General features: G+C 54.2%; 2 long non-coding RNA genes across 5 annotated transcripts; one reads left to right on the forward strand and one right to left on the reverse strand.

The window, feature by feature from the left end:
- The first annotated feature begins 16 nt into the window (after positions 1-16).
- On the forward strand, positions 17-16,066 carry LOC103352255 (uncharacterized). 3 transcript variants are annotated; one of them, XR_011380117.1, is made up of 3 exons: positions 17-1,235; positions 1,726-1,866; positions 4,485-16,066. It is a non-coding gene; the product is annotated as an uncharacterized lncRNA (long non-coding RNA). The 3 variants fall into 3 exon arrangements; XR_011380116.1 differs by having other exon boundaries at positions 17-477; positions 4,485-16,065; XR_007914213.2 differs by having other exon boundaries at positions 17-477; positions 5,171-16,065.
- A 99-nt stretch (positions 16,067-16,165) lies between these two features.
- On the reverse strand, positions 16,166-18,807 carry LOC138844374 (uncharacterized). Of its 2 annotated transcripts, none has more exons than XR_011380119.1 (2): positions 16,912-18,807; positions 16,166-16,628 (listed from the first exon to the last, which is right to left on the reverse strand). It is a non-coding gene; the product is annotated as an uncharacterized lncRNA (long non-coding RNA). The 2 variants fall into 2 exon arrangements; XR_011380118.1 differs by having other exon boundaries at positions 16,888-18,807.
- Positions 18,808-22,967: the final 4,160 nt, after the last annotated feature.

Here is a 22,967-nt window from a genome sequence, read left to right on the forward strand (position 1 = left end):
CTGCAGCGCCCACCCCCGCGCACCTCCGGGCCCTAGACCCGGCTTCTCCACAGCCTGCTGGCGCTTCCCGCTCCGGGCCAGCGTCCGAGGCCCCGGGACCCTCCACCTGTGAACGGCCGGGGCTGCTGACCGTCCGGAGCTTTCCTATTTTGTTACGGAAAAAGCGAATCCCCGAGGGGGGTGGGGTGGCGGGCGGGCAAGCTGGCGGGGGAGACTTGAAACCGCTCCGGCACTCCGATTGGCCCTGTCGGAGAAAAGGGGCGTGGCCCCTCCTTACTATGCGGTGCGAGGACCCAACAACATTCCAGTCGGCACGGCCACGCCCCCGGGCCACTCCCCCTCGCCCGGCTGCGGCCTCCCAGCCTCCTCGGCCACACCCCCTTCCCAACTACTTAAAAGGCCACTGCGAGGTTCACGTTATCAAGCTCTGTGCTGGGGCATCACCGCCGCGGAAGACAAGCCGATTCCGCCCTGCGGGTAACCAGGGCTAGCCTAGAAGCCTAACTGGGGTCGGGCCGGGGTGCTTTGAGGCTCGGGGCAGTTAGCTTGCTTCCTGCTCAGCCTCCGGGGAGTCAGAGCTGGCACTGACCCGGAACTGTGTGACCTCCACACTTCAAAGGAGACCTGAACAGCAGGACTTTCCTCAAAGGCAGTCATTTCCACCCAGATCCCGTCCTCCCAACCTCGCCCTGCCGCCACTTTCCCATAGTCCCAGCCTCAGTGTATATATATGCATATATATAATATTATATATAAATATATTAAATATGTTCCCATCCACATATAAAATATGTATATTAAAGATATGGGTGGGAATGGGGAACGAGAGAGAGAGATCCCTCACCTGCTGGTTCACTCCCCAAACGCCCGAGACACCGGGTGCTGGGCTCTGGGCCAGGCAGAAGCCAGGAGCCTGCTACTCTGAGTGCCCCACCTGGGTGGCAGGGACCCAAGTACTTGGGTAACCACTTGCTGCCTCCCAAGTTGCCCATTAGCAAGAAGCTAGAACCAGGGGTAGAACTGGAACCTCTGACAGACCGCAGGCATCCCAACCCTGTGGTTTAACTGCTACAGCAAAAGCCCGCCTCTCAGCTCAGGGTGAGTGAACGGGCCCCTAAGGGAGGCGCTTCAACTCTGAGGACGGTCAGGCTGCCCTCCCTCCCTGGGCAGTCTCCCAGCACACCCTCCTGGACCCCAGACTCCCACTGACAGGACTGCCCTGCTCACGGCTGCAGGTGAGGGCTTCGTGTTCGTTACTGGAGGGGATAGCCCCACAAAGGCAAGCTTCGCGTCCGCATCGGGTCTGTTTCTTTTCTTTTCTTTCTTTAAGATTTATTTATTTGAAAGAGTTACAGAGAGAGGTAGATCCAGAGAGAGAGAGAGAGGAGGGAGGTCAAAAAAAAAAAAAAAAAAAAAAAAAGGAGAGGAGGGAGATCTTCCATTCAGTGGTTCATTCCCCAGTTGGCCGCAACGGCTGGAGCTGTACTGATCCAAAGCCAGGACCCAGGAACTTCTTCTGGGTCTCCCACGTGGGTGCAGGGGCCCAAGGTCTTGGGCCATCTTCTACTGCTTTCCCAGGCCATAGCAGAGAGCTGGATCAGAAGAGGAGCAGTTGGGACTTGAACTGGCACCCCTATGGGATACTGGTGCTGCAGGCTGGGGCTTTAACCCGCTGTGCCACAGCACCAGCTGGGTCTGTTTCAATCAGCTGGTTATTGTCCACAGGTGACATGTGCTGTCTTGCAACCAAGGAGGCTGTCCAGGTGTCGGCTGGCAAGAGCGACAGGGAGTGACATTGTACCGGGTGACTTCTGAGCCACCTCCAGACCAGGAACCCAGTCTGCCAAGGAAGGGGCTTTCAGCAAGGTAGGGGGCCCAGGGGGCAGGGGTGTAGAGGCCGCTGGTGGCCTTCCTGCTGCGGTTCCCATGGCCCGGCGTGCATCGGGTCTTCCCAGTGGTCACAGGACACGCAGGTCACAGCTTAGCTCACTGCGTACGACCAAAGCCGTCCTCCAGTGGATACTCCCTCCCGAGGACAGGTGAGGTCAGGGAACACACGTGCCTCTGTGCCTCAAAGTGCCACGTCTGCCTGTCCCTGCTCTTCCTGCATCCATCCACAAAGCCTTTTTATATAACACCATTTTAATGGAAATGTGTTTTTCCAAAATGAAAGTGGCTGTTACAGAAGATCTGAATGAGGCTTACATAACTCTAAACACTGAGTTTGCGTAGATCCTAACTCATTAACAGAAGGGCGGATGGAGGAGTTCTGACATATTTACCTCCCATTATTACAACAATAGGATCGGCCTGTGCCGCAGCTCACTAGGCTAATCCTCCGCCTGTGGCGCCATCACCCCGGGTTCTAGTCCCGGTTGGGGCACTGGATTCTGTCCCAGTTGCTCCTCTTCCAGGCCAGCTCTCTGCTGTGGCCTGGGAGGGCAGTGGAGGATGGCCCAAGTCCTTGGGCCCTGCACCCCATGGGAGACCAGGAGAAAGCACCTGGCTCCTGGCTTCGGATCGACGCAGTGCACCAGCCATAGCAGCCATTTGGGGGGGTGAACCAACGGAAAAGGAAGACCTTTCTGTCTCTCTCTATCATTGTCTAACTCTGCCTGTCAAAAAACAAAGAACAAAACAAAACAAAAAAAACCAAACCACAATAGGATCCTTCAGCTAAATAGTTAATAGTCGGTTCGCTTCAGGGGTCTTTCTGGACCCTGCCCCTGCCTTCTTGAGTTGCAGCAGGAGGAGCGTGGACAGGGACAAAGGGCTGCAGACTGAGATGGACATGCTGCCCAGTGCACCCCATCCAGGGACACCCCTGCCCTTTTCTAGTTTACAACATACTTTCAGTCTCACGTGATCTCACTTCTGTGAGGTTAACCAGGTAGATATTATGTCCATTTTGTAGATGAGTAAAGAGAGTCTGGAACGATTAACTGTGGTACAGCGGGGTAAGCCGCTGCCTGTGATGCCAGCATCCCATATGAGCAACGATTTGAGTCATGGCTGCTCCACTTCCAATCTAGCTCCCTGCTAATGCGCTTGGGGAAGCAGTGGAAGATGGCCAAGTGCTTGGGCCCCTGCCACCCATAGATCCTTATAAGAGGAGGAGGCAGGGCCAGATCTCATTTTTAGACTCTGGACTAGAGCTCTTGACACCTTAGCATATTTCCCTTGCTGTCTATAGGATGGAGGAGATGCTACAACCTACTCAGTGTCTTTTCTTGCTAAAAACAAACAAACATGAAAAACTATGACTGCATCACCTCCTCTGGGGAGTCCTCCCGGGTACCCACTCTCACATCAGATTTTTAGCACCTCCCACATATTCTCTCCAAGTGGTTGGCACCTTGTCTTGGAACTGTTTGCTTACTGGCTTGCCAACCAGAAGATAGATGGTAACTAGGGCTGTCTTAGTTATCATTGGGTCTCTTGAACCTAACGTGGTGCCTGACTTGGAAGAGGTGGCCTTTATGTGTTTGCTGCATGCATCTGGATTTTATGTCTTAGCCACTGTTCTTTCTATCCCCATAGCAAGAAACATTATATTGTAAGATAACTGAAACAAAAGGTTCATGGGGATTGTCCTTGCTATGTGTATGCACTCTAATGGTTTCTTTCTTTCTTTTTTAAAAGATCTATTTATTTAAAAGCCATAGTGATAGAGACAGAGATACCGAAAAACAGACACACACCCACACCCACGCACACACACACACACATGCATATACATGTACACATCTTCCATCCTCTGGTTTACTCCCCCAGATGCTTCCAACAGCCAGGGCTGGGCCAAGCCAAAGCCAGGAGGCCAGAACTCCATTCGTGTCTCTTACAAAGGTGGCCCAAGTCCTTGGACTATCCTCTGCTGCGTTCCCAGGCACATTAGCAGGAAGCTGGATCAGAAGCAGAGTAGGAGCCAGCGCCGTGGCATAGTGGGTAAAGCCACCTCCTGCAGTGCTGGCATCCCATATGGGCACCAGTCTGAGTCCTGTATTTCCAATCCAGCTCCCTGCTAATGTGACTGGGAGAGCAGTAGAAGGTGGACAACCTTGAGCCCCTGCAGCCACGTGGGAGACCTGGAAGAAGCTCCTGGCTCCTGACTTTGGATCGGCTCAGCTCTCGCCAGTGCAGCCATTTGGGGAATGAACCAGTGGATGGAAGACCTTTCTTTCTCTCTCTGCCTTTCTGTAACACTGCCTTTCAAATAAAAAACAATTTTAAAAATTAAAAAAAAGGCAGAATAGCCAAAACTAGGGGATTTGGGAACTGGAGACAGGTCCTGAACTCAGGTGCTGCAATCAGAAATGGAGCATCTTGACTGCTACTTGAAATATTCACCCCTCTATGGACTTTTTGAAGACCCTTTGTATGGATGGATTTAATTTTTTTCTTTTGCACCAAAATAAACTTACCTTTGGTTCTATTTTCCAGAAACTTCTTGAAGTGCCCTCATATTCCAGTTCATTTTTTTTAAGGTGCTGACCATGACACGCTAAGTTGATTTTATGACCACCACTGGGCTGGGATCTCCTGTGTGCTGTGGGTGGCATCTGTGTATAGAATTCTGGTTCATCCTTGGAAGACGCAGAGAATTGACCCTCTTGTTCTGAGGTCAGAGAAAGATTTGTGTGTCCCAGCAGAACTCTTCCAAAGCCAGACGCACAGGGCGTGAAGAGTATCAGCAAAAGTGTGTGAAAGAGGGAGGGGGAGGTACGGATGAGGGATGGTCCCCAAGAGGCCTGGGAAGGACCCGTGGGTCTGCAAACACAAAGGCAGTGGTGGCTTTATTGGAACCTGGAACCCGCAAAACACAGGCAGGCAGCTTGATGCCATGGGCTTCTCACTGCCTGGCTCCCAGATCACTGGGAGCAGATCTTCATTATGGAAGGCTCTCTGGGATCCTACTGGGCCTCTTTACAACACTTAAGGTGTCCCGGGAGATGGGAGGCAAATGGATATTCTTTTTTTTTTTTTTTTTTTTTTTGAAAGACAGAGTTACAGAGAGAAAGGTCTTCCATCCACTGGTTCACTCCCCAGATGGCTTCAATGGCCAGAGCTGCGCCGATCCGGAGCCAGGAGCCAGGAGCCAGGAGATTCCTCCCGGTCTCCCACGCAGGTGCAGGGGCCCAAGGAGTTGAGCCATCTTCTACTGCTTTCCCAGGCCATAACAGAGAGCTGGATTGGAAGAGAAGCAGCCGGGACTAGAACCTGCACCCATATGGGATGCCGACACCTCAGGCCAGGACTTTAACCCGCTGCACCACAGCTCCCGCAACGACAAATGGATATTTTAACTTCTGCCTGCAACAGCTCCCTAGTTAACTTCCGGTCTGCAGGCCCATTTTATTCACTTCAAGGGTGATGGTTGAAGGCAGGTTTCTCTAGGCCCAAACTCTCAAGAGAAAGCCCTGACTCTCTCCTGGTCACTCATCTGCTCCACACCCCCCCCCCCCCCCCCCCGGCCTATGTGTCTCCAGGGCTGGTGGGAGGCCTTTTGAAAACAGCAGCACTGCCCATAGCCCCAGGTGCTGGACAAGGGGGCTGGTGGAGACGGGGGTCGCCCGGAGTGGCTGTGCCTTCCTGTCTGCAGGGCCACCTGATGCAAGGCTGGGCAAAGTGCAACAGAGCTGGAGGGATTGACTCCAGGAGAGACGTGTGCCTGCTCCAAGACCCTGCCCCATAGGGCCTGCCCTCCCCCCTAGACCTTTCCGGACCCTCTCTGATGTCACTGAAGTGTTATATTGCAGGGGGTTAACCAAATTCTAAGTGGGACACACCTACTTTCTTGGTTTATCTGATTGTCCCAGTAGCCTCAGTTCCCCTTTGTACTGTCATAGAGAAGGTGGGGTCTCATTGCCAGGGTTCCGGAGCCCTGTACCCTCTTGTCACAGTGAACTCCTGTCCTGGCTTCCCAGGGCAAGGTCCTGGACAGAGGTGGGCTGGGCTGAGGGCTGGGGAGGGGGAGGGGCTTCTCTGTAGAGGGTCCTGGGAAACCTCAGCCAAGCTTCAGAGCGTGTGTTCACCATCCCAACGGTACGCTTTTAGGCACATGACCTCTCCACTCTGCTTCCGTGTTAAAGTGCAGGTAACAACAGTATCTATGGAGCAGGTTACTGCGAGGACTCAGTGAGGTATTGCGCAGTGTTCGGTGCCTGAAACAAGGGGAGCACCCAGTAAATTTCACTCTGACCGTCATCAACCTGTCCTCCAAACCTGTGCATCCGTCAGCCTCTGCAACCCGAGCTGGAAACCTGGGGTCCCCACACCTCTTCCTCCCCATCGTGGGCCCCTCCCTCCATCCTGAGGGCCCATGGCTCCGCCCCTCCCAAGTATTTGTTAGCCTTTTTTTTTCTCTCTCTCTATTCCTGCTGCTGTCTCTGGGCAAGCTGGGGACTGGCTCCTCTCAGCCTCTCTCACTGTATAGCCCCCCAATCCACACCACACCCAGCTCCCCTAGAAAACGCGGATTTGATTCTGTCTCATCCCTATCCTGTCTCCAAGGAATGATTCATTCAGGGGTTTCCCCCGACCCCTGCCTGCCTGCCCGTCCTAGCTGGGCACACACAGGACTTGAGACCGGCTCCTGTCGGTCCTCTACGCTCTCCACTCTCACCAGTGCTGCTGCCGGGAGGCACCGAGTGCCTGGGAGCCGGCCCGTGCCTTTGCAGTCTTTGCACGAGCAGTGCCCGCAGGCTGGCCTGGCTTGGCAGGGCACCTCCTGGGCCCCCCAGACACAGCTCAAGCACTGCTCCTCCTCTGAGCCTCCCAGGCCCCGTTCGGGTGTAGCTGCTTCTCCGGCTGTTCCCCGTTGCAGTGTAAGCCCCTCCAGGGCAGGCGCCGTCTTGTTTTCTGTGCACCCCCGATGCCACTCACAGAGCCTGGCACACAGCCTGCCCACAGGAGCCAGGCCCTGCGCATGCCTGCCCTGGGCAATTTCTCTACCACCCAGGGTGCCGGCATTCCAGACCTGGAGTGGGGCCTGCTCTGTGCCCTGCCTGCCACCCCCCAAGAGTCAGATCTACAAGAAAACAGGACGGAAGCCAACCAAGGCTTGGTAAAACACATCTCGCCCAGGGAATCCTGCGGTAGCCCACCACGCCGGCAAGGGCTGCTGGGCGGGGGAACCCACGCCTTCCCACCCCGACAGTGAAGGCAGGGGAGTGGGCCAGGATGCCCACGCATCTCCCCCAAGGTCCTGGGTGGCCACGTGACCCGCGTCTCCCGGGGGCCACCTAGCCCAGGCACCAGCCCTTCTCCTAAATAGGGAAGCGACCGGGACAGATCGGGTTTCGCCGTCGATATTTACAGGTTCCCTGGCCGAAGCCAAACCTCTCTCCTCCTCCCTCGCTCCTCCCTGTCTCCGGGCCCCAGGAAAGGAAAGAAGGGGCCCCTTCTGCGCCCTATTCCCAGTTCTCCGGACGCTGGCTGCAGCCCCTCCCACCGCCACCACCGCCCCTCTGGGGCGCTCGGAGGTCACAGCATTCCGAAGCCCAGGAGGCCCTCGGAGATCTGGGGCCGCTGTCGGGGCGGGGAGGCAAGGCACCCCTGACTCGGGGCTGGAGACCTTGAGGCCTTGCAGCCATGAAAACTCTGGTTCCTCCCGGGACCTGCCGGGGTCCGGCTTCGTTTTGGCCTTGCTAACTCTGGAGGGAGGCCCTGCAGTGCCTACTGCGTGTAGGGGCCGGCCCTGGGGCTGGGTGCCCAGGCTCCTTGTCCCCAGTCCTCCCTGCCCCTCGGGCCCAGGCCACATCCCTTTGCCGCTGGAAGTCGCTGGCTGGGAGTCAGCAGGGCACGCCGGCCTGAAGGGCTTGGACTCCCAGCTCTTGGCCTGTGAAATGAGCAGGGCAGTGAGAAGACTGGGCAGGGCAATCCAGGGCCAAGTCCACAGCTAAGGGAGTCCCCTCTGAAGCCTGGATCCCTGACCTCTGAAAGCTGTGCTTTGGCTGGGCCCCAGGACAGGGAACCTGATGGAGGGGACTGGTCTCCTTCCAGGCTGGGCAGACAGACACTCCCCAAGCAGCTCATTCCGGTCCAGTGCAAACTCAGTTAGAAAGCCCTCTCTGGACGGGAGCTGGCCCTGGTCAGCGGAAGGAGCCCTGGCTCCTTTCTGGGGTTCAGGCAGGAGTGAAAGGGTTGGAAACTGAGCCACAGCTGGCTTGCCTTGTGAGGAACAAGGGTGCGTAGACAGCAGAATGGAGAAGCCAGAGGTTGGCCAAGACTTGTAATATTTAGGATGGAGGGGTGTCTGCATGTTTTGTGGAATGCGATTCACTCATTTGCGTATTTATTGAGCTCATCCTAAGGAAATACACGCACCATTTGCATCAGACCCTGTCCTGAGACTCCAGTGGATAAGAGGGTCCTAGCCCTCATGGAGGCGACCGTCCAGTGGCTGAGCCCAAGTGCGGGACAGTGACAATGCAGTGCGTGCACTAAAGGCTACAGTGGGGGGAATTAAGAGGCACACCCAGATTAGGTGGGGAGGAAGTGTTACCTAACCCGAGTTCATCAGCTGGGGGGAGAGTGGAGAAGGGGAGGGCAGCTTTCCAGGGAGACCGTAGGTTCTGGAAATGTACAGTTCAGCACGTCCACCTGCATGATGGCTGCTGCAGGAACAGGAGATGGAGAAACTGCACTGGAGGGAGAAAGCGGGGTGAGCTGAGAAATACTGCCCATCCCGGGGGGCTGGGGCTGGGGCGTCCCCTGCTCCTTTGAGCCCACACAGTAGACCCTGCAGGCACGCTGTAGCGGAGGATGTGGCTCCCGAGTCAGAGCTGCCATACAGAATCAATATTTACTTTATCCAGATCATGTGTACACATAGCTGAAAAATCAAATGGTGCTAAAAGGCTTGTAACAAAAACAGAAGTCCCTGGGCCTTTCTCCCAACCCTTATCCAAGTCCCCCGGGGCAACTGCTTTCAACTCTGAGCTGTTTCTTCTGGCATTTCCTTCCTGATTTCTAAATAATACATGCACTCCCATTCTGGACTCATCTATCTAGTGTGTTGACTTCTAGTTTGGGTCCTGGAGGATTCTAATTCTCGGCTCACCTCTTCCCCTCCTCCAGCCCGTCATCGTTAAGTCCATGTCCAGCGATTTCACCATCGCATTTGTAAATACTGTTTGTTCTGGGGGCAAGTGCTGTGGTTACATTTTTTTTCCTAATACGATTTTTCTCTTGTATATTCTGTTTACATTTCCTTTATTGAACAACTTCAAAAAAATTTTTTTCCTGGAGTAATCGCCTCGCTTTTGTATATGCTTGGTTTCCTTTGCATCTCTGGATTCCTCTTCCCACACCCTTCCAAGGTTCTGTAAAAGGCCTTTAAGTGCGATTTTGCATATGGCCAAACCTGTCATAAAATCTTTTTTTTTTTTTTTTTGGACAGGCAGAGTTAGACAGTGAGAGAGAGAGAGGTAGAGAAAGGTCTTCCTTCCATTGGTTCACCCCCCAAATGGCTGCTATGGCCGGCACACTGCGTTGATCCGAAGCCAGGAGCCAGGTACTTATCCTGGTCTCCCATGCAGGTGCAGGGCCCAAGGACTTGGGCCATCCTCCACTGCCTTCCTGGGCCACAGCAGAGAGCTGGACTGGAAGAGGAGCAACTGGGACAGAATCCGGCACCCTGACTGGGACTAGAACCCAGTGTGCCTGCGCCGCAAGGCGGAGAATTAGCCAAGTGAGCCACAGTGCCGGCCTGAAATAAAATCTTATGAGTTCCTTTTTTTTCTTTTTTCTTTTTTTGCCTCGAAGGCATGTGTCCTGGGCTGCTCCATCCTGGCACTGTACCCTGGATACACTGCACACTGTGCACCTGTCATTGAGGGCTTCTCATTCTCAATAGTCAACATTTCCCTTTGCCTTTTTCCTGTCTCCTTGAGCCAGTGTTTTCTTCTTTCTTGGTTTACTCCCTTGTTTTGCTGAAGTGCATTTGCCAGTAGCTCCCTGCGCAAGAATGTTAGCAGAGAATGTTCTAGAAGCATCTGTGGGCTTACAGTGGCTTTATTCCACCCTCACATTTGATTGATAGTGTTGGCTGGGTATGGAATTTTTACTTGAAATTGCGTCCCTTCAGACTTTTGAAGACTTTGCTCCTTTGTTGGCTGGCTTTTAATTTTGCCTTTGAGAAGAGTGTGTTCTTCCCATTTTGGTTCTGAATTCATCTCCATGCCCACTTTCAGGCGTGTTTTCTTTTGTCCCTGATAAATTGAAATGTCACAGTGTATTGGCATGGGTCATTTCTTTATTCCTTTTTCTGGGCACTTGATAGGTCCTTTGTAATTTTTTAAAAAGATTTATTTATTTATTTGAAAGTCAGAGTTACACAGAAAGGGAGGAGGAGAGGCAGAGAAAGAGAGAGAGAGAGAGATCTTCCTTCTGCTGGTTCACTCCCCAACGGCTGGAGCTGTGCTTATCTGAAGCCAGGAGCCTCCTCCAGGTCTCCCAAGCAGGTGCAGGGGCCCAAGGACTTGGGTCATCTTCTGCTGCTATCCCAGGCCATAGCAGAGAGCTGGATCAGAAATGGAGCAGCCAGGACTCAAACCAGCACCCATATGGGATGCTAGCACTGAAGAAGGCGCTTTACCTGCTACCTCACCACGCCAGCCCAGTCCTTTGTAATTTTTTTTTTTTGACAGGTAGAGTGGACAGTGAGAGAGAGACAGAGAGAAAGGTCTTCCTTTGCTGTTGGTTCACCCTCTAATGGCTGCCGCGGCTGGTGCACTGTGGCCGGCGCACCGCGCTGATCCGATGGCAGGAGCCAGGAGCCAGGTGCTTTTCCTGGTCTCCCATGGGGTGCAGGGCCCAAGCACCTGGGCCATCCTCCACTGCACTCCCTGGCCACAGCAGAGAGCTGGCCTGGAAGAGAGGCAACCGGGACAGAATCCGGTGCCCCGACCGGGACTAGAACCTGGTGTGCTGGCGCCGCAAGGCGGAGGATTAGCCTAGTGAGCCGCGGCGCCGGCTCCTTTGTAATTTAAGATAGTGGTTCTCAAGTGTGGGCCCCAGACCAGTGGCATTGGTATCACCTGTGGGCACATTTTGGGGATGCAGATTTGGAGGGTGGGCATTTGCACTTGAGGCACCTGAACCCCAAATGGCAGAGCCACAGCATCTGAGTCCCAGCCCTGCTCCGCACTCCGGCCACCTGCTGACGAACACCTGGGAGGCAGCAGGGGATGACGGCTCGAGGAGCTGGGGTCCTCACATCCATGTGGGAGACCTGGATTGAGTTTTGGGCTACTGGCTTCAGCCTGGTCCAGCCCTGGCTGTTGTGGGCATTTGAGGGGTGAGTCAGCAGATGGGAAATATCTTCCTGTGGACCTTTTTTAAAAAAAAAATTCATTAAAATTTACAATCTTTAAAAAATGCAAATTCTGGGGTCCCACTTGATACTTACTCTGGTGCTAAGTCCCAGCAATCTGCACTTAAACAAGCCCTCCGTGCAGTTGAGACATCCACGCCTGGGCTTGTGTCCTGGGTCTGCCTCCACTTCTGCTTCTAGCTTCCTGCTAGTGTGCACCAGGAGGGTGATAGGGATGGCTCAAGTACCTGAGTCCCCGCCACCCATGTGGGAGATTCAGGTTAGCTTCTGGGCTCTTGACTTTGGCTTGTGCCAGCTCCGGATGTTGCAGGCATTTGAAGAATTAAATAGTTGATTGAATATCTCTGCCTGTCAGTCTTTCTTGGTCTCTCTGCAAATAAAATAAAACTAAAAAACAAAACAAAAAACCCCACAGCCTCCAGGCCTTCTGACGTGTGCCATAGCTTCAGCACCTGTGTCCTAGCAATGTATGACCCTTAGTCTGGGAATTTCTTTGCGATTTCTCCCCAGCCATTTTCTCTGTTCATTCTTTCTGCAGCTCCTATTGTTTGGATACTGGGCTCCTTACACTGATCTTCTAAAAATTTTTTTAATCATTTCTCTTTTATTAATCATTTCTTTGTTCCATTTTCTGGGAAATATCTTCTATGTTGTATCCTAATAACAGAACCATTTTCTTTCTTTGATTTCTAAAATTTTCAAGGTTGCTTTTTATAGTCTCGGTTTTTCCTTGTTTTTAACAATTTTTACATATTTTTGTATATTTGAGGGGTAGAGAGAGAGAGGGAGGGACAGACAGAAAGAAAGAAAGCTCTCATTTGCTGATTCAGCCCCCCAAATGCCTGCAACTGAGCATCTGTGGGACTTAGCTGGGCTGACCCCAGGAGCTGGGAACTCAGTCCAAGTCTCCCAGGTGGGTGGTAGAAACCCGATGACCTGAGCCACCACTGCTGCCTCCCAGGGTCTGCACTGGCAGGAAGCTGGAGACAGGAGTCGGAGCTGGGAGCCAAATGCAGGCACTCTGAGATGGGACACAGGTGTCTTACTTTAACTAGGTGAAGTGCTCACGCCTCCTTTCTTTTTAAAAGTGGTTTCGTAGTCTCTGGATGCAGGCCGTGTCTTGCCTCTCTGAGGCTATTAATCTGAAAGTTCCCTCTCCCTGCATTGTCTCTGTTTCTTCTGGTCTCGTGTCTTCTGCACTCGTCAGCTGTCTGGTGATCTGTGGCTGTGCCCCATACTTGAGAGGGAGGCACTTGAGAGCCAGTTGGAAGCTCCCAGTGCAGGCTCATGGTAGGTAGGGCGTTTGGTGGACTGGACTCTTCACTGAGACACCAATGATCAGGGTCAATAGGCCTTTTGCTCTTGCAATGTTAGATTTTTCCAGAATAAGACCCTCTATCACACCCCCTCGGAAGTCCAGAATCTGTGTCGTATCCCAGACCCATCTTCCTGTCTTCTGCACGAGCAGGGACGAAGCACAGTACAGCTCCCAGCTGTGCTGGGTCTGGCGGGCCCTGATGGCGTAATTGCTCTTTAAACAGATCTCCCAGCCATTTCCCAGGCCTGAGCCCCCGCCTCTGACTTAATTGCTACTTCCAGTTGCTGAGCTTTTCTGGGCTGTGGGAGAAGAATCAGCTCACTCCTGTAGGAATGTGCCCTGGGGTGCTTCTGTCTCCCCTTTCCAGGTCGCGGGTCATGTTCCACCACTGACCCCGGTGAGAGGGGTCAGGATTCTTTTTTTTTTTTTTTAATATTAATTTTACTTAATTGAAAGACAGAGTTATAGACAGAGAGGGGGAGAGACAGAGAGAGAGAGAGAGAGAGAGAGAGAGAGAGAGGTCCTGCATCTGCTGGTTCAATCCCCAAATGGCTGCCATGGCCAGAGCTGAGCCAATCCAAAGCCAGCAGCCAGGAGCTTCTTCCAGGTCTCCTAGCTGGGCGCAGGGGCCCAAGACTCAGGCCACCTTCTACTGCTTTCCCAGGCCATAGTAACAAGCTGGATCGGAAAAGAAGCAGCCAGGACTCGAACCAGTGCCCATATGGGATGCTGGCGCTGCAGGCCAGGGCTTTAACCCACCGTGCCACAGCGCCGGCCCCAGGGATCAGGATTCTAGATGGACCCCGAGTGTAGGTAAAGATGGAATTTGGGTTTGGTTTCTTATTTTCCTTGTTGTTTGGAGGATGCTTTTTGAGAAAGAAGTGTGGGGGATTTATGCCACCATCTTGTGACCCCAAGTCAGAGCTGCGTCGGGGAGGTAGAAATACTGATGCCTCTGTCAGACTCCCTTGCTCCTGCTGTTAGGAGGAAGGGGGAGGGAGCAGAACTTCTAGAGCTTAGAGAAGCCACTGCGGGGGCTGGCATTTGGTTGAGCTGTCAAGCCCTCCACCCAGACACCTGCATCCCACATCAGAGAACTAGAGTCTGGTCCCCGGCTCTGACTCCTGGGACTGCATCTTCCTGCCAGTGCAGAACCTGGGAGGCAGCAGTGAGAGCGCAAGTCATCGGGCTCACGCCACCTACATGGGAGACCTGGACCGAGTTCATGGCTCCCCTGTGGGCATCTGGGGAGTGAACCAGCAGATGGGTGTGCTCATTCGCGGGATCTCTCCCCCCGTACCCCATCTCTAAACTAAATGCATAAATTTGGGAGTCCCCCAAAGAAGGAAAGGATAACTGGGCCTGAGAGACGCCTGTGAGGGGAGACAGTGAGATACAGTGGTGCCAGCGGCAGCAGGGAGAGTGGGAGGGAATGGGATGTTTCGGAGGCAGAGGGAGGGGCAGTGAAGTATCGGGCTTTGGAGCAGGCCTTTCACCTTGAGGCAGAAGATGATCAGACAGTAAGGTTGCTGATCAGATGTGCCTTCCGTGCAGGCACTGCAGGCTTGGGCGTGTGGGGAGCTAGGAGGAAGGAAAGGCCTGCTGGTCAGAGACAGGAGGCCTTGAGCCATCACTCAGTACCTCCTAGGGTGCATGTTAACCAGAAGCTGCATGTTAATCAGAAGTGGAGCCAGGACCTGAACTCAGCACTTCCACATTCCAAACTGCTTCTTAACCAATGCCCAAACCAGAGCCGGTCATCTAGGTGAGCAGCTGTTTTGGCACCAAGCAAAGGTAAAATTTTAACAAGGGGGGGGGGCGCTGGTGGCACAGAAAGTTAAACCGCTACAGGCGACACTGGCCCTAGCAGCCGCTGTGGCCATCTGCAAAGTGAACCAGTCATGGAATCTCTCTGTCTCTCCTCTCTCTTTCACTCTGCCTTTCAAGTAAATAAATAAATCTTTAAAGCAAATAAATAAATAAAAAGGGAGGATGGTTCCTTTAGCCCAGGTCAATATTTCCTGAACCGACCTCCAGATTATACAGAATCACTGTTCAGTCACCTGGAATATGAAATGCACAGTTTGGCGCCCAATAACCCAGCTCTCAAAACCTCACCTGCTGTCCCCGAGGTCCGTGGGCTGTTTCACGTCTGCCTCTGTATGGCTATTTTACTGTGGGATGTGTGCTGTCGTGCCCTGCTCTGGCCGTGCACGACAGGAGTGGCTGCCGCAGAGTGTGTGTGGATCAGCCAGGGGTCCGTGGTTATAGGCCACAGAAACCACCTCTGGCTACCTAAGCACAGAGGCAATTTATTGGAACGTTATTGGGCCACTCACGGATTCAATGGCTGCTTTCTACAATTTTCCATGCTGGTAAAGCCTTGGTTTCATTCTGGAATTTACCCACCCTGTACTTCAGGAAGCAGACCCTCTCCTCAGCCAGGGGGCCCCGTGGTGCTGCGTCTCAGCCTGCCAGGGTGCTTCTTGGCTCCTTGCCAGTGACTGGTTAGGTATAGGCGTGTGACGCACCCTGGAAGAAGCCTGCCCAGGCCAGGGAATCTGGACTCACAGGGGAGCTGATTTGGAGCTCTGATTTTGGCATATATGCTGCCAAAGCCAGCACAGCTCTGATTTTACTGAAGGCAGAGTTAAGCCCCTCTGCCTCTGAAAAGTGATAGACTCGCTTATTGTTTAAACTGCTTTGCCAAGAACTGGCGTTGTGCTGTAGCATATGGGTGCTGGTTCATGTCCCGGCTGCTCCACTTCGAATCCAGCTCCCTGCTAATGGCCTGGGAAAAGTAGCAGAAGGTGGCCCAAGTACTTGGGTCCCTGTACCCATGTGGGAGACCCGGATGAAACTCCTGGCTCCTGGCCTCGGCTTAGTTCAGCCCTGGCTGTTGTGGCCATCTGGGGAGTGAACCAGATGAAAGATCTCTCTTTCTGTTTCTCCCTCTCTCTTCATAACACTTTCAAATGAACAAATAAATCTTGAAAAACAACAAAAACCATTTTGCCTTGATCTTCCGTGCTCTCAATGGAAAAGTTCTAACTGCCACATCAAAGATATCTGTGGCTGGCGCCGTGGCTCAATAGGCTAATCCTCCGCCTTGCGGCGCCGGCACACCGGGTTCTAGTCCCGGTCAGGGCGCCAGATTCTGTCCTGGTTACCCCCCTTCCAGGCCAGCTCTCTGCTATGGCCCGGGAGTGCAGTGGAGGATGGCCCAAGTGCTTGGGCCCTGCACCCCATGGGAGACCAGGAGAAGCACCTGGCTCCTGCCTTTGGATCAGCGCGGTGCGCCGGCCATGGCGGCCATTAGAGGGTGAACCAACGGCAAAAGGAAGACCTTTCTCTCTGTCTCTCTCTCTCTCACTGTCCACTCTGCCTATCAAAAAAAAAAAAAAAAAAAAAAGCTATCTGTGTCCTGGGTAGTTGGGGGTTGGGTGGGGGAAGCACAAGAAAATAAGCTGATGGCTAAAGGATGGAACCAATGAAAGAATTTACAAAATAAAGGAGGCTGATGCACTTTTTATTTTTAGAGACAAAGAATTGATCGGAAGTGCTAGTGGGATGGGAACTAACTCAGGGAGAAGGCAGCCACTGCTCATTAAGCAGACGCCTACTATATACCAGGCACCATGGAAGTGGCTGGGGAACAGCGATGGACAGCGATGGGTGGGTGCCTGTCCTTCGATCTGCATGAGGTGGGACGACACAGAGCACACAAGCAAAACAGGAACTGGGTAGGCTCCTGCAAGGTGATCGGAGGGGGCGGTTACCTCTGATGGAGGGAGGTGAAGAAAGCGTCCCTGAAGAGGAGACCCAAAGGGTGGGACGGGAGCAGCCACATGGACAGCCCCATGAAGATTCCAGATGTCTCAGCCGCGGTTGGCTCTGTCACGTCTACAGCAGTGGAAGTCCAGTGTCCCTTCAGGGAAGGGACAGAGATGGCAGCGGAGTTGGCCTTGCTGGCCCCTGCAGGCCAGGAGAGACAGAGCAGAGCCGTATGTATTTCCCAAGCCTGGCATGGAATTCACCTCCCCTGTGGCAGGACAGACGGGAACACAAGGGTCACCTTGTTTCTGCAGGCTCAGAAAGTCTGCATGGAGTGTGTGGAGGGACAGACTGTGGGTGGGAGGGAAGATACTTGGGGCCAGCAAATGAGCCACAACCCTGGTCTCCGAGTCCCCAGCTGGCCCTGGCTGCCCTGACCCATCCAGGCTGGAGCTCCAACCTGCTTCCCTTCTTCCCAGCTCACGCAGTGAACAGACGCTGTGGAAGTTCACGACTTTGTGACGGCTACTGCCATGCCTTTGTGTGGGATGCAAAGGCGAGACTGGCTTTGAGGAGCTTGCTGGTCCAGGATTCACAAACACTGCTTCCGAAACAATCAGGAAACACCTTCGCAGTAGAAAGTCAAGGACACCCAACAGAGCTCTGTAGCTCGGGCAGTCACGTGCGGTCAGGAGCCCGCCATGGGCACAGTGCATTGGTTAATGTGCAGTCCGCTGCGTTGCTCACAACTCCCCACCTGCTACCAGCGTCCTTGCGTTCTTTCCTCACTCACTACTCCCGCCTTTCCCCCAGATCCCTTTGGGGGTGATTCATCAAACTGGAGGCTGACGCCTGATTTCCACTTGTCCTGTGGGGATGGGAAGCGGGGGAGGGGTCAGCCAGCTGGACTGAGATTCCTCTGCCCAAGGATGACGGCGCCACAGTGGAGTTTTTCCCAGGAAGCCTGAGGTCCTGGCTTTGGGGGTCTTGCACTTGAACAAATGAGAAAATACCCTGTGCCCGGGTGTGCTGGAGACCCAGCCCGCTCCTCATTCACTCCACACGGGGGATTTTAATGATCCATTTTATGATTTCTGGAAAGGAGGCTCAAAGAGGCAACGTCATTGCTTGTCCTCATCAAAGTAACAGCTACAGGGGGTGGAGCCAAGCGACCGACTACAGCACCCCTTGGGTGCCCTGCAGTGCCCAGTGCCAACTTGGCTGTCCAGCCCTTTTCCTTCTCCCTGCCACAGCACATTAAGAACTGAGCTACAGGCCATTTTGAGCAAGGACCAACCTCCCATCCCCACCCTCCTCCATGGAGAAGGTTTCCAGGAGAGTCGCTGCCACTTGGGCGACTTTTCCTCAATGTTCCCCAGGCGCAGAGCACAGCTTTTAGATGTGCCAGGTGTCTCTCTGTTCCTCTAATTAACACCAGAGTCAGCTTTTAGCCAGAGCCCTGCCTATGGCTGGAGTCCCCAAGCCTGTGGCTCCCAGGCCGGAGGACAAAGCCAGGGCTGCGCGGGGTGGGGTTTCCTGTGACGCGGGCCCTCTGCCTCCACCCGGATCCACCCGGTTCACGGTGGAGGCCAGGGTGGCAGCGCGTGCGTGCGCGATTCAGGCTAGAACAGATCCTCTCTGCCTGCCTAGGTTCTCTTCCAAAATACTGTCAGCACTGCCAGTTGGAAAATATTTTTCTCCCTCCCTTTGTCTTCTTTCTTATTAAAAAAAAAAAAAAAAAGCCATCTGGTGTCAAATTCACTCCTGGCACATCATAAAGGGTAGCACTAAAAATGTCCCTGCAAAACTAAAAGCAAAACCACAGCAGTGCACATGGGATTTCATCCCAGCAGCCTGGAATTGCAGAGTTGCTAGGGGCCTCAGAGATCAAACCCTTTCTGCACGCGGGGAGGAAACTGAGGCCCGGAGGGGGCGAGGCCAGTTTTTGAAACACGTTTCCTGAGCGCCCACTACGTTCAGGGCGCTCTTCAGGCTCGGGAGATCGGTCAGGAAGGGATCAGAGTCCTTCCCGCCTGGCTGCTTTCGGTGGGAGGCGCCTGCCTCGCCCCGGGTTCTCACTCTCGCGTTGGCGGGAGCCCGGGCCGGCTGCGGGGGCTGTCCCGCCCAGGCCTTAGGCCCGCCCCGGCCTCGGCCCGCCCGCTCCCGCTCAGGGCTGCCAACGGCTGGAAGGCTACGTCTGCAGCCGCCCCTGCGCGGCCCCCTCGTGCCGCTGCGCTCTCCCGCGCTTGCTTCGCCGCTGCTGGGGCTCCGCATTCCTCAGGGTTGAGCAACAACTTTCCCTCGGCGGGCGGGCGGCTAGGTCGCCCCCGCGCGCAGGGCCCCTGATGGGGCGCGGCCTGGGGTCTGCGGGGCCTCCGGCGCCACCTACCCCCTCCCACCCCCGCCGCGGAGCGCCGCCGCCAGCCCCTCCCCTGGGAGCCAAAGCAGGGGTGGGGGGTGGGGAGCGGACGCCTGCCAGGGCAGCCTCTCCTGTGACTGCCACAGCATTGCCTAAGAATTAAGTGGGTGCAGAGGCCTGAGCCTGACCTTGACCTCAGAGTTGGACGCTGACCGCCCAGTCCATTGCCCTGTGGAGGCTGAGCAGCAATGTTGGTTTTGCTTTTTTTTTTTTTTTTTAATATGTTTATTTGAGAGGCAGAGACACAGAGAGCTGTCACCTGCTGGTTCACTCCCCGATGCTTTGCAACTCAATCCTGTGGGTGGTAGGGACCCGGGGACCGATGACTCGAGCTAGCACGGCTGCCTCTTCAGTGTGCATTAGCAGGAAGCTGGAGTGGAGGGATCGGGAACTGGCATCTTAAGGGCCATGCCACGCGCCTGCCCCTTTCAGCTTCTTACTGCATCCAGAGATGCTTTGACCACGTAAAGAGGTGGGTTTGTAGTAACTCGGAAAACAGAGCCTAACCTAGTTCTTGGTCTGGTTCTGAATGTTTACCTCGATCTTAGTAATACAAGCCTTTTTGTCCTTCAAGCACTGTCTTGCCTGCTGAACTCAGCAGCGGATGGGCGGCATTATCGCTGTATCCTGGGAAGAGGTGGGTATTTATTCCTGTGCTGATTTCCTAAGTGAGAAAGGCCAGCAGGTGGGGAGTCAGAGGGGAGTGAGCCCCTCTCCGTGCATGCTCCGTGCACACACTCAGTGCACCTCAAGCTTCCCGTCGCTCCTGGGTCCAGTGCAGCCCTTCCTGGGCTCTGTCGTGACAGGAGCTGGCCCCACCTTAGTCCTGAGCCGGTAGGGTGCAGTGGAGTCGGACAAGCCGACTGAGATGTAGACCTGCTGAAATGTACACTCCGGCAGGCAGGGGCTCCCAGCTGTTGATGGGTGTATAGGTGGCTCGGAAGATAATGCATATAGTAAGTGCTCACTGAAGAGGTGCTGCGTGGATGAAGGAATACGGTGACGGGCTTCGGGCTCCTAACTGGTGATGACACAGCCACTCCTGCTGCTTTACTTTCTGCCTGAAGTCTGCTCTCTTCCTTCCTGCCTCTCTTTTAAAAAAAGGTGTATGTAGTTATTTGAAAAGCAGAGAGAGAAAGAAAGATTTTCCACCCACCAGTTCACTCCACAAATGGCTACCAACATCCAGAGCTGAACCTGCTCAAAGCCAGGAGCCAGAACTTTCATCCGGTCTCCCACATGGATGGCAGGGGTCCAGGCACTTGGGCCATCCTCTGCGGCCATCCCAGGCACTTTAGCAGCAAGCTGGACTGGAAGTAAAGGTTGCAATACTGAGTTCCAGTACCCTTCACCCAGCTTCCCCTGAAATTAACATCTTACCTAACCTTAGTGAATTTGAGATGAAGACATTCACATTGGTGCAATACTATTAAGGAAACTACAGACTTTATTTGGGTGTCACATTTTTCTTTATATCTTTTTTTTTTTTAAATTATTTATTTTGAGAAGCAGAGTTACAACGAGAGGGACAGAGAGAGAGGTCTTCCATCTGCTGGTTCACTCCCCAAATGGCCCTAATGGCAAGAGCTGAGCACCTGATCTGAAACCAGGAGCCAGGAGCTTCTTCTAGATCTCCCACGTAGGCCCAAGAAATTGGGCCATCTTCTGCTGCTTTCCCAGGCACTTTAACAGGGAGCTGGATTGGAAGTGGAGCAGCCCAGACTGGAATGGACATCGATATGGGATGCCAGCACTGCAGGTGGCAGCTTTACCCACTACACCACAGCACTGGCCCCAAGGTGTCACTTTTTTTTTTTTTTTGGACTCATGTCCTTTTTCTGTTCCAGGATCCAATTTGAGATATAACATTGCTTTTAGGGTTTGAAGCCTTCCAGGATGCAATCCAGATCTCGTTGTGTAAGGTCTTTCTCCTTGGCCATGAGACAGGAAGCAGAGTTCCTGGCACTGGACCGAGCTCCCTGACCTGGGGGCCTAGAAAACACCTTGATGCCTGGATTTCCTGAGAGTGCTATTAAGGGATTCTGTCTGTTGGCTCTGGTAGCACCTGGAACAGCTTCAGCTCTCAAGGCTTGCCCTGGGTCCCCGCTTGCCATCTCCGCCTCCAACTGTGTAGACCACTGAGAGGCGGAGGAGTGATCTGACCCAAGTCTGCATTTCCTTGTGGGACCTGCCTCTTCTGTGCGCCCCTCATCACCTGGCTGCCACTCCTTGATCTCTAGGGGGCAGCCCCCCCCCCAATCCCCAGCAGTTTGCTGTTCTCTTGTCTCCGCTCTAGAATCATTGTCTGGCCCTGAGACCCTCCGGGGAGCACTCTCTATGTTGCTCTGCAGTGCAAGTGAGCGAGCCCTGGCACTGGAGATGAGTGAGGGCAGGGACAACCCATCCATTCAGCCAGTGAGGATTTATTGAGTGCGGCTCGGTCACAAGATGAACAATTATGGTCCCCGCTCTCCAGGAGCGCATGGTCCGGAGGGACAAACAAGTAGTGCAAACAAATCACTGCGGGCGTTGTGGGACAGGGCCTCTCGGAGCTAATGTGTGTGCGCACGTGCGTGGGGGCGCAGAGGGCTGGAACCCGTTGCTGGGACTGTGTAGGAGCACTGGGGCAGCTTTGCAGAGGAGATCGCGCGTAAGCTGGGACTTGAGGTGCTTAGAGGAGGTGACAGGTACACAGGAAGCGCCTGGGAGAGGAGAAAGGAAAGGGCATTCCCAGAAGAATCTGTAGCAAAGGTGCAGGGGCGTTTGTGAGCCGGGCAGGTAAGGGACCCAGGGCCGGAGGGATGAGTTGGCCAGGGCGGTGGGTGTTTGGTGCAGTGGTTAAGACACAGCTTAACATCAGTGCCTGGGTTCCAGCCTCGCTCTGCTTCTGATTCCAGCTTCCTGCTAATGTGCCCCCTGGGAGGCAGCAGATGATGGCTCAAGTAGATGGGTCCCTGCCCGGATGGAAGACCTACGTTGAGTTCCTGGCTCTTGGCTTTGTTCCAGCCCAGCCCTGGCTGCTAGGGGCATTTGGAGAGTGAACCAGCAAATGCAAGATCTCCTCCTCTCTGTCTCTCAAATAAATGAAAAATTAATAAATAAGAAAACAATTTTGGAAAGAGCCAGGCAGGTGGAGCAATCAGGTCTGAGGTGCTGTCGCAAGGAGCTTGACCTGAGCAGCTGGGGGCAGTGAGCCAACCTGTCCCTTCGGATGGTCACGTGGGCAGCTCTGGTTGTCCTGATGGGGGCCCCTGGTGGGCATCTGCTGTGAGACTCCAGGCAAGAGATGATGGAGTCTAACTGGAGGCATGAACTTGGGGCAGAGGGGACAGATTCCAGAGAGAAATTCAGGATGCAGGGCTTAGTGATTCCGGAGTGGCGGTGGGTGTGGGGGTGTCAGTGCTGAGAGTGACTTTAGCGTCTTGGCTGCAGGATAGAGAGAAGAGAGACAGAAGGGGAGATGGAAGAAGTGGAGCTGTCGCCCCTCACCACACACATGAGCATCTTGGGGGGTGGGCTGGGGGTGTCACACAGATGGGCTCACTGCCCAGAGAAGGACTTTCCTAGGGAGGGGGCTGCAGAATAGTTCAGCTGAGGCTTGTAGCTCCAGAGCATTGGTGGGGCAGAGGGGTGGTGGGTGGGGAATGGAGAGGAGGCGGCGGGGGTTAGGAGCCTGGGAACGGAGGAGGAGGAGCCGTTTGGCTCTCAGGAGCTGAGGGGATGAGAGGAAGGACTTGAGTTCTTCCAGGCACAAAAGTCAGAGCAGAATTCGGAGCCCTTTTCTGATCCAGAAACCAATGGGCTGGAGACCAAGAAGGTCAGGGGGTTCCCAGGAGCAGAGGTGGTGAGCAGGTGCAGGAGTCCCCGCTGGCCATTTCAGGGTCTTGGAGAATCTGCAAGGGGGTGGGCTTTCACCTGGAGGGGCCCAGGCTTGAAGACGCCTGTGTGGGCAGCTCCAGGAGCTAGGAAGAGGCCTCCAGGGGGCTTACGGTAGCTGCCCCTCAAGAACCTTCGATGCTTGGCCACTGTGAGGTGGTGTGGACGATCAGAGATTCCTGCCCACCCACAGACTGACAAAGCAGTTCCCCAGTGTCACCGCTGTGGGTAGAAGCCGAGACTCC

This window comes from Oryctolagus cuniculus, chromosome 11 (assembly GCF_964237555.1).
Source record: "Oryctolagus cuniculus chromosome 11, mOryCun1.1, whole genome shotgun sequence".
Lineage (NCBI taxonomy): Eukaryota > Metazoa > Chordata > Mammalia > Lagomorpha > Leporidae > Oryctolagus > Oryctolagus cuniculus.